General features: G+C 32.2%; 2 protein-coding genes across 5 annotated transcripts in view; one reads left to right on the top strand and one right to left on the bottom strand.

Annotated features, from left to right (window-relative positions):
- LOC127709317 (acidic mammalian chitinase-like) overlaps positions 1-10,518 on the bottom strand; it is a 109,544-nt gene that overhangs the window by 47,077 nt on the left and 51,949 nt on the right. The gene's annotated exons all lie outside the window — the stretch shown is intronic.
- LOC127709319 (uncharacterized) overlaps positions 1-10,518 on the top strand; it is a 143,684-nt gene that overhangs the window by 113,796 nt on the left and 19,370 nt on the right. The window lies entirely within an intron of this gene.

Below are 10,518 nucleotides of genomic sequence, written 5' to 3'. Positions count from 1 at the left end.
GGGTATCAACTTATACCCGCAACTTCTTCTCCTTTACCACATATTAGAATTTATTTAAACGTTTTAGAATATAACCCATATAATAGTCCCTTCTATGTTTATTATTTTATTTTTTTTTGGAAAAAGGGGGGGGGGGGGTTCAACTAGCAATTCCAAGATTTTTTTTATCCATTTATGTTGGGGCGAGGTATCATTTTTGGAGATTTGCTGACAGGATTTCTAGTTTGTACGTATTTTGCCATGTTTTAGTGTTCAATACCTATCCTGTACTCGCATGTACTTATTATAAGTCCGCTGATTGAAGTTTAAACGAGAGTTCCGACACAAATGTCACCGCAGCTGCCTTATTGCTAGATATACATTTCTTTAAATTCAAATGAGGTAGGGGTGTTTCAGAAACATGCACTGACAACACTGTGTTCATGGGTTTATAGTGTGTCTAATATCATATTGCGAAACTAAAATTCATTATGCATTTTTGAAAAGGAAAAGTCGTTCAACCGAATTTTAAGTCTTAGTATGTACTGAGTTCCATAAAATCAGATTCAGATCAGCAGGCGTTACAAAAAATGTTGATAAGTATAATTATCATGAAATTTTCAACGTCAATGAGTATTAATTCCGCCAAAAATTAATCATCTGGAGCGTGCCACAAACTCGATCCGTAGTCATCACCATTATGCATTTTATGGCGTTACATAAAACAAATTGTTCCCGCTGCATGTTTATATGCCTGTTTGGGAGTCTCGTTAGTGTATTTCTTATGTCGTAATTAAAACGTTTTTGCTCTCTGTAGAGTTTGGTGATGATGTCATACCTTCCTAGTTTCTGTTTAAATAAGTCACAACTTAGTTTGATTCGGGACGTTTTGAGCTTGGCATGTTGTATAGATACATCTTTTGAAGACTTTATGTAGACATATAGATCTCTTATGGTAATCGTTGCTGTTTCATCCCCGACATCTCATATATTCGTAGTTCAGAAATCAAGCGATTTTTTTTATTATAATAACATTTCTGTTTTATCTTTCATTTAAAAAATAAGGTTGCCTATATTAAAGTGTAAGTTGAAATCTATTTAACTCAATTACATGTGAACAAATTAAGATGTTTATTTAACTGATTTTCATTCAATAAGATATAAGATTAAGAAAATGTTAACAAAAGTTCTTATAGCCAAATGGCATAATATACTTTTTAAAATATTGAATACCATGACGTAGTGGGTTCACTTCATTTAATAGCATTTGGGATAAAAGATAAGAAAACGAAAAGGGTGTGCTGAAAAAAAATGATTAGACCGGTATGATGTTGTTTGAACCACAGAAAAGTTGTTTCACGTTTCTTAGTTGATGATTTACATCGCATGTTCATTTGAAAAAATGTCTATTTATTTGCCTTGTAATCACCTGACGGAAAATAAGGACAACAACAAATATCATTTAAAAAACTTTATGAGCTATCAATTTGTCTTTGTGGTTGGTAAATATAACTTGAAAAATGAAAACATCCTAAATACAAAATTATGATATGTACAGTAAATTGTTTTCATCAATATCCGGAATAGTAGGTTGTCATATGAATTATCCTTTGATTATAAAACCCTTGTGAACATCATCATAAACATCATTGTATCTTTCAGCCCAAGGTCTTTTAGGAGCATCACTTGCATCAATGTAAGTATCGCGGAGTCCTACTTTATTGGGTGGTAGTGCAGCGCGCGGAAACCCATCTTTCATTTCATTCGAAAAAAATTAATAAAGGATGCCTTCTCTTTTTCCTAATATAAGAAATAACACGTAAGAACAAAAATCCTGAAGTTAACAGTGAAGAACACTATATCCATATATTATCTACACTTAAATCAATCTTTACTTGTACAGTGTCTTTGCTTAGTACTGCATGAATATAAAGACCACATGTTGATTATTATTATAATCAAATATTCATTAACACGTCTTTAATGGATTCAATGTTTAAATAAATGTTGAAGAGTTCATATTGTTGTTTTTGGTTTTGGTAGGCGGCTTACTTATGTAGTAATAGAGATTTCCAATAAAATGACATACGTACCTAACTCGACGTACGCACGTAACGGGACCGGTTATTGCTAACCTATTAATTTTGTTAAATGGGCCACTCAAGTTTCAACTAAGTATTCCTAAACTATTAAACTCATTCATGATAAATTTTATCTATATCAAGTATTTCTAAGATGATGAAAAACGAAAGAAATCATGATTTTTATATATCACGTGATTATTGAGATTCCCGCCAAAACTTCACTGTCATAAGACCACGTATCTTTACCTATCATACGATTGATTTGAGTTGTCTTTCACGGTTTTGACCATGACTTTGATTTTATTTTCGTGGGTATTTATTATGAGACAGTGATTTTTCTAGCAACTTCAGAAATATCGAATTCAAAGTGTTAGTCAGAATTTGTCTCTGTTAAAGTTAATAACTGGGATTGCATCATTTCAAACGTTCTCTTTTTCTGTAGTTAATCTTTTTTACTTACAATCTCCGATTTTTCCCCAGGGAAAACTTTCGACAAAGGAATGTGTATATTTAAAAAAAAATTATTAATACAGGTTTTGTAGTTCTTTAAATTTTAATAGTTGACATACACTTTTCTTTTAAATGAAAGTCAATTTACATTAAAATAAAAAAAGAATTTTGTAATTAATAATGATATATTTATGAAAAAACATGTGTACACCAATTCGTTATATAGATTGTAATTTGGAAGGTGTACTTGATTAGCAATTGATGACTAATCTGCATATAAATAATAATACTTTATTCAGAAGCAATACAGCTTATAGAATATACATTTTACAATAATTTTTAAATGGATCAGTGTAATATAACTAACAATAATTATACACAATACACGTATGGCGGAGAATGACAATAAATTCATATGATAAATAAGGAATACAACTACATATTACGATTTTTTCGATATTAAACAAAAATTTACCTAAATTATTAAGTTCTTTCTCATTGTGAACTGATCACAACTGTATAAGTTTAAAAGTGGATGGATATTGCCAATAATATATAAACACTGACCGCTGTGGATAGTAAAGTATCAATTTATAGTAAATAACAATTGGCTAAAAAATGTCCTGTCTCCAAGTATCTCTGATTAAAAGTGGATGAAAATGCCAATTTACATACTTGTTACATTTTTAAGACAACTATAATGCCACTTCAGTCTTTACAGTAATTTTCTTTTTAAAATGTACTTTTAATTAGGAAGGCTTAATATTGTCATAGTTGTTTTTGAATTAAGACAACTCTTACTAATCAGATTAGACGTGGATTCTATTGATTGAGTAAAGCAAAAATTTTGAGTTTCAACTTTTGTCTCGCCTTAGAGGTATATATTTATATATAAAAGTTAAACTCTACGACATATCCATGCATAGGATCACCAGTGAAGGTGATACACGGCTGAAAACACATTTTATATTCATAATTACTTTAAATAAGTATTATCTCTGAAGAAAGGTTTTTTCCAGGTTGTTCTTATGTCGTGCTGTTGCACCACTGTCACAGGCTTAGGGGAGGGGGTTGAGCACTCACAAACATGTTTAACCCGTCCACATTCTTTATGTGCCTGTCCAATGTCAGGAGCCCGTGGTTCACTTGTTGTCGTTGATTCATATCTGTTATATTTGTTTTTCGTAAATTGTTTTGTTTTAAATCAGGCCGATAGTTTTCTCAATTGAATTGTTTCATATATTTTTCAAGTTGGCCCCTTTTATAGTCGACTATACGGTATGGATTTTTCTCATTGATGAAGGTCGTACGGTTGCCTATCATTGCTTACATCCACTTCATTTCATATTGGCAATCATACCACATCTCCTTATTTTAAATTTTTTTTTAACTAAATATGTTGAATATTCTCAGGTAATTTAACATGTAAGAATCAGCTTTCAGTACCTGGGGGTACTTTAAGATCGCTACTCTGTGTCTTTCATCATAAAAATGTAATTGTTTTGGACTGAATTCAAATTTGATTAGTTGAGCTATTTCCAAATACGTTTTTTTTCTTATGTTGTGCTGTTACATCAGAGTGTTGAGCGCTGATGAACGGGTTTAATAAGCCAAATTCTATATTGGATTTCCCAAGTCGGGAGCCTTCAATTTAGTGGATGTCGTTGGTTACTTTCTGTAATTTTTGGGTTATTTTTACTCTTGTAAAACTATTTATTTTCGTTTGAACTGTTTACATGTCAATGCCTTATATACTAGTATCTGATAATACGGTATGAGTATTTGCTTATTGTTGACGACATCACGAGCCACTGAAGTCGTTATTCACGCCATTTGTTTGATAGTTTGGCGCTCCACACGGATCCAGGTATATACATGTCGGAGTGTAAGGAATAAATCGAAAAAAGAATGCATGCTAAGCATACTAATGCTTTTGAAGAGAAAATTGAAAATATTTGTTGAACGGATAGACTAGCGGACGGACAGACAGGGTGATGGTAATATGAGTGCTGGTATAATATTTTGTCAGTGTATGTATCTTAGATGCTAGTGGTAAGGAAGTCTGCATCAAAACGGAGTAGTCTCTACTTGTTAAAAATATTTTATACTACTAGTATTTAGAATAATAATTGCATGCCTACTGGATATTAATAAAATAGCAAGTCACAAGGATAATGGAAGCTGTGAAACACCATTTTACAATAAAAACTGAGCTTTTTGATACAAAGAAACATTGAGAAAAATCAAATAAATTATATAGTAACAAAAAGTGTTTTCAAAACAAGTGTTGCTAGAATAATAATATATATGCACATAAAGCATAAAATATATAAACAGGTTTTTGTTAAATATGGGATTGACTGGTAGCAAGTTAGCCTCGATTACGGGTTTAATTATTTTGTTGGACCCCCTGATCGAATGATTTTAAAACTGGATGATTTTTCTGCTTCTCCGCCAAGCATGATGCATTCACGAGTAAGAGCAGGTGTTGGTTTAATCGAAGAAAAACAAGTGTGTCTTTGTTTCGGGTACGCTATTTTGTTAGCTAGCATATAAAAATGCGACCATTAGTGTTGGTCATGTACAAAAAGGTATATATATTTATCATTATCATTTCATCATCCTTAATATATATGTAATATTTGTCGCTGGATATAAGACATACATCAGTATCATCATCTTCATTATAGCTTGAGGCTAAATTTTTATCTAAGATTTTAGCCAATTTATGTGGAGAACTTATTTTACGCATGCATCTCTTTGCTACATAGTTTTTATAAATGTCCATGTTAAAGCCAATAGAGATCATAGAAGTATGTTTATCAAATGATCATGTCTACTCACAATTAAAACAGTAAGAAAGGGACTGACTCGTTCGACTAAAACGAAGCACAAAAACAGCAATTACTAAAATTTCCAAATAAACTCCTATGTACCGATCTTACAGTATTCACAGCTACTGAACACTATCTTTAAAACAACTACAACTAATAAATACAGAATAATTATCCAGTCTAGAATATTAATCAATTATTCGTACTGTTACACCACTGTCCCAGGTAAGTGGGCCCGCTAACATGTTTAACCCCATCACATTATGTATGGACGTGCCTGTCCCAAGTAAGGAGCCTCTAATTCAGTGGTTATCGTTTGTTGCTGTGCTTTCGTTCATTTTTTTGTACATTAATTAGGCCGTTAGTTTTATCGTTTTAGTTGTTTTACATTTGTCATTTTGTGACCTCTTATAGCTGACTATGCGGTATGGGCTTTGCTCATTGTCGAAGGACGTACGGTGGCCTTTAGCTGTTAATTTCTGTGTCACTTGGTCTCTTGTGAAGAGTTGTCTCATTGGCAATCATACTACATCTTCTTTTTTGTACACATTATAAATTAAGTATAAAAAGTACATAAATAGTCTAGAAAAGCAAAACCTTTTGTCATGTCAAAAGCACAGAGTGTCTGTAGGACCATTAGTGTTCATAACTGTATAGCAGATTATATGTAGTTTCTATAAAATGTAACGATAATTTATCGGCAAAAGATACATGATAATTTGTTAGTGGAATTATAAATAACTAAATAAATAAATATTTATGTTAAAAAGAAACAACAGAAACAAGAATATGTGTCCATTAAATTACACGTCAGTATCACATTTCCGTGTTAAGTGAGCTCTAAATCTAGGAAAAATCCAATTCAGTATGTAGTCTAAACTTTTAAATCTCATGCGAGATGTCTAATGTTCAAACATTGTTGTTTTTAAAACGTATTTATCAAAGTCAAACGACAACCATTTAATTTTTTTTTGTGCTATACAATTTGTGATTATGGCCGGATCCAAGATATTTGAAAGAGGGCGTAGTTCCCGATAATTGAATTTATACTGCCGAGCTGAGTGATGCGAAAAAAATTTGGACGATTTTACCCTAAAAAAATTGTATAGATAACGTGGAAAACGCGAGATTTTCAAAATTATTTGGCGATCGAAAGGGGGGAGTACGCCCTCTACCCCTGTATCCGCGAATGCACGTTTAGGTATACATGGACAAAAACCTCGTCCCAATCATTTAAAGACGAAAAAGTACTATTCGATAAATGTATCAATGATATGAATTTCTGTCCACGTCAAATTATCTTGAATTAAATTTAGTCGCGTACACCTTTTACATTCGGGTGTGTTGGAATCTTTTTTTTAACGTTAAAACTTATAAAAATAAAAAAAGAGATAAACTTCTCGCTTCGGATTTCATTATTTTAATATTTTCATGCTAAATTTTCACTTGGTAGTTTTTAAAATTCATATTTTGTGAAGAACTGAAATATGGGTCAAGTGAAATGACAAGAAATGATGGGTGTATTTGATTACAAGTTGCTAGCTTACTTATTCCATTAAAATATTTTTGTCAATAAAATCATTCAAAATTTAATAACAAAATATTTAAAAAATTTAAAAAAGTAGTTGGGGTTGATTTTTACATTAAGTCTATATCAGCAAAAAATGCGTGTTCAAAGAGCAAAAAATTGCATGCAGTGTATGCTCCCCTCCGTCATGCTTCAATGCAATAGGACGAAATACGTTGAGTTAGGTCGGTTATGTCGAGTAAAGTCATTTTATTGGAAATCTCTTATTGCGCCTTAAATTCATATAACATAAATATTATGTATATACGCTCATTCCTTAATTCATTTTTAGTATTACATTTTGGCGAGTAATTATATGAAACTGTGACGAACAGGATTGACTGTGTTACAATTTAGTATGTATATGGAAGAAAAAAAGGTAAAAGGAAACTGAAAAAAAGCCAAAAAAAAAAGAAAAAGATAGTTCCTAATGAAATGTAAAATATTAACTGATAGTTATCATAAAATTGGTTAGAAATTTCATCTGCTTGTTCACCTTTGTGTCATCTATGATATACTTATAAAAATAAAGTATAGTAAGAAACATAGAACAAGACATGTGCTAGTTAAATGCTACCAATGTAAGGACGTCTCCCACGATTGATGTAGCAGATAAAGAATCCTTTAGTAAGGATTGATATTTTGTAGTTGTTCCTTTTCCATAACGGTCGCGTATAGTGTTCCATATAAATTTCCAAAGACATACTAGTGATTCCTCCTTCCCTGACGAGAAAAAAAACCACTTCTCTCATTGAATGAGAAATCACCGCTACCTACACCCTTAGTCGCCTATTTAGATATATATACATGTAATATATATAAGAAGTAAAAATGGAACAAATATGAAAAAAATTTAATACCAGTATATTATTAAAACAATGCAATTGTTTGAATTTGTTTTAAGTACAGAGATTGTCAGCGAAACAATAGTGCAGGGATGTGCATATATATATACAATATTCTGTGTGTGTTTGTCTAACTGACATCCTCTAGTACAAATTTTAGTTTTTATCGATTTATTGTCATAGAAAAGGATTTACCACATGTTTCTATTCTGATATATATTATGTATTATTGTCATTTTGTTTATTTTCTTTTCTTTCCTATTCTGACATCGGACTCGGACTTCTCTTAAACTGAGTTTTACTGTGCGTACTGTTGTACGTTTGTTTTTTCTACATTGGTTAGAGGTATAGGGGGAGGGTTGAGATCTCAAAAAACATGTTTAACCCCGCCGCATTTTTGCGCCTGTCCCAAGTCAGGAGCCTCTGGCCTTTGTTAGTCTTGTATCATTTTTAATTTTAATTTCTTGTGTATAATTTGGAGTTTAGTATGACGTCCATTATCACTGAACTAGTATACATATTTGTTTAGGGGCCAGCTGAAGGACGCCTCCGGGTGCGGGAGTTTCTCGCTGCATTGAAGACCCATTGGTGGCCTTCGGCTGTTGTCTGCTCTATGGTCGGGTTGTTGTCTCTTTGACACATTCCCCATTTCCATTCTCAATTCTATATATGAGCTTATTGTGTTTGTTTGTTTTCCTTATTTTCTAATAATATGACTGTTATTGTCAGTTTGTAGAAATCTGAAAGTGATATTGTATTTTCTTTTGTTCTTATTTTTCCCTTAGCTTTCTTATTTTCTAATATTATGTTTGTAATTGTTAGTTTGTAAAAATTTGAAAGTGATATTGTACTTTCTTTTGTTCTTACTTTTCCTCTAGCTTTTAACATATACTGTTAAATTATTAAGACAAATTTTAGTGACACTTTCATAGAAAAGGCTGTAGCAAATGGTTCTATTCTTAAATATATTAGCTTAGTGTGTTGTTTTTGCTTGCTCGGTTTTCTTAATTTCTAAATATATGACTGTAATTGTCCGTTTGTGAGAATCTTAAAGTGATATTGTATTTTCCCCCTAGCCTATACTGTTAACTTATCTAGTGTCGGAGTTACTACTAATCTTCAATAGATCAGAGTGTTTTACTTGAATTTTTGAGACTTGTTCAAATTAATTGCGTGCATTGCGAGGTCAGTTACGTACTGGTTACGTACTGGTGTTTGAAAGATGATTGATTTACTGATGTACAACACAGTTAGAAAAAAGTCTATTTGATCAAGCTCATACACTGACACAAAGGTGAAGTGTGCATTGCACTTGTGACTTGCTTATCATTAATCTATGGAAATTAAAAAAGAAAAAGATTTCAGATTCAGGTGAGTTTTTATCTTTAATCGTGCTTGTTGTGTAACTTGGTGAAATAATTAAACTTGAGAAACCATCTGAGAAATACGTCATATACACAGGTTACAAAAACATATTTTATAATATCTAAAGGCTAATTGACACTTATTTGAGAATCTTCATTATTTACTTATAAGTATATTAGTTTTCCGTAAATAGTTATGTACGGGACTTAAAGTATGTGTGTATCTGTATAGAAGGTGTTTCAATGAGAGTTCTATGACTCCATGATTTTTTAGCGTCTTAAACATCTGTTTTCTTTGCGCATCATTTTTTGAGCAGACTAATAGAAAGAGTACAACATCGTCTGTGACTTTGCAGTTTTCACAAATTTCACTCGGACTTTTCCTTATTTTGTAGGAGGTTGGAAATTGTTGGTATTTATATATTTGGTAAATATCTATATCGTTTTGATTAATCATATCTTTTGAAACAATAAAAAACGGTTTCCTAGTCTGTTTAATTTTCCTGGAGCAAAGAAATGTTGCTTTTTTGCTAAGTTTTCCTTAGTTTGATTATCTTCATGACTAGATATATTCAAGAAAAATTTAGTAATTAGGCACTTCCTACGTTCTTCGTAGGGTGGGTCACCCATTTCTACTTGCAGTCCACTAGTGGCTACATTTTTATATGCAACTGTACAAATTCGAAGTGCTTGACTTTGCACCCGGTCCAAAAGGAGTATGGCCACGAAGTGCTAATATTGGCCCTGTGAGGTGACAAAAAATAAAAGAGAAATAAGGTGGATCCTTTATATCTAAAACATATCTACGTATATCGTTATTTGTTATTATAGTATAAAATCATATTTGTGTGACGTCAATAAGGTGACGTAATAACCGGAATCAAACCGGAACGCTCAAAATGTTCAAATTCTTAAAGAGTTTCACACTTTCTGATTTAATTTCGCATTGGCCACAGGCCTCGACGAATGTAATGTTACTCTTATTTTGATTGTTTGATACTTTGACTCAGTTTGCAACAATATTTAGCGTGGTCGAGGCCTGTGGCCACATCGAAAATTTAACTTTTGCTAACTAGCGTATCCTGAATTAACGCCGCCATTTCCGAGGAACGATAGATTCTTTGACGTAATAATTGTACCAAGAACTTGTACAATGTGAATTAGACTTGTACATATGAATGTGACTCCTCAGATATCGCCAAATATCAATGATATTCACTACAATTCTCTTCACCATGGCATGCATGACAGGGTAATCAAGCTGCCTCTAAGTATATCCAAAATAATTCTAACTATCCAATCCAACAGAACCATTCTTTATGGGCAAGACCACACCAACTATAATTTGCGCAGGGCATGATGAAGCCAGTTCACCACAAAAGAACCTACAAATTT

Source organism: Mytilus californianus, unplaced genomic scaffold (assembly GCF_021869535.1).
Source record: "Mytilus californianus isolate M0D057914Y unplaced genomic scaffold, xbMytCali1.0.p SCAF_7, whole genome shotgun sequence".
NCBI lineage: Eukaryota > Metazoa > Mollusca > Bivalvia > Mytilida > Mytilidae > Mytilus > Mytilus californianus.
This window is presented reverse-complemented; position numbering and strand designations above follow the sequence as displayed.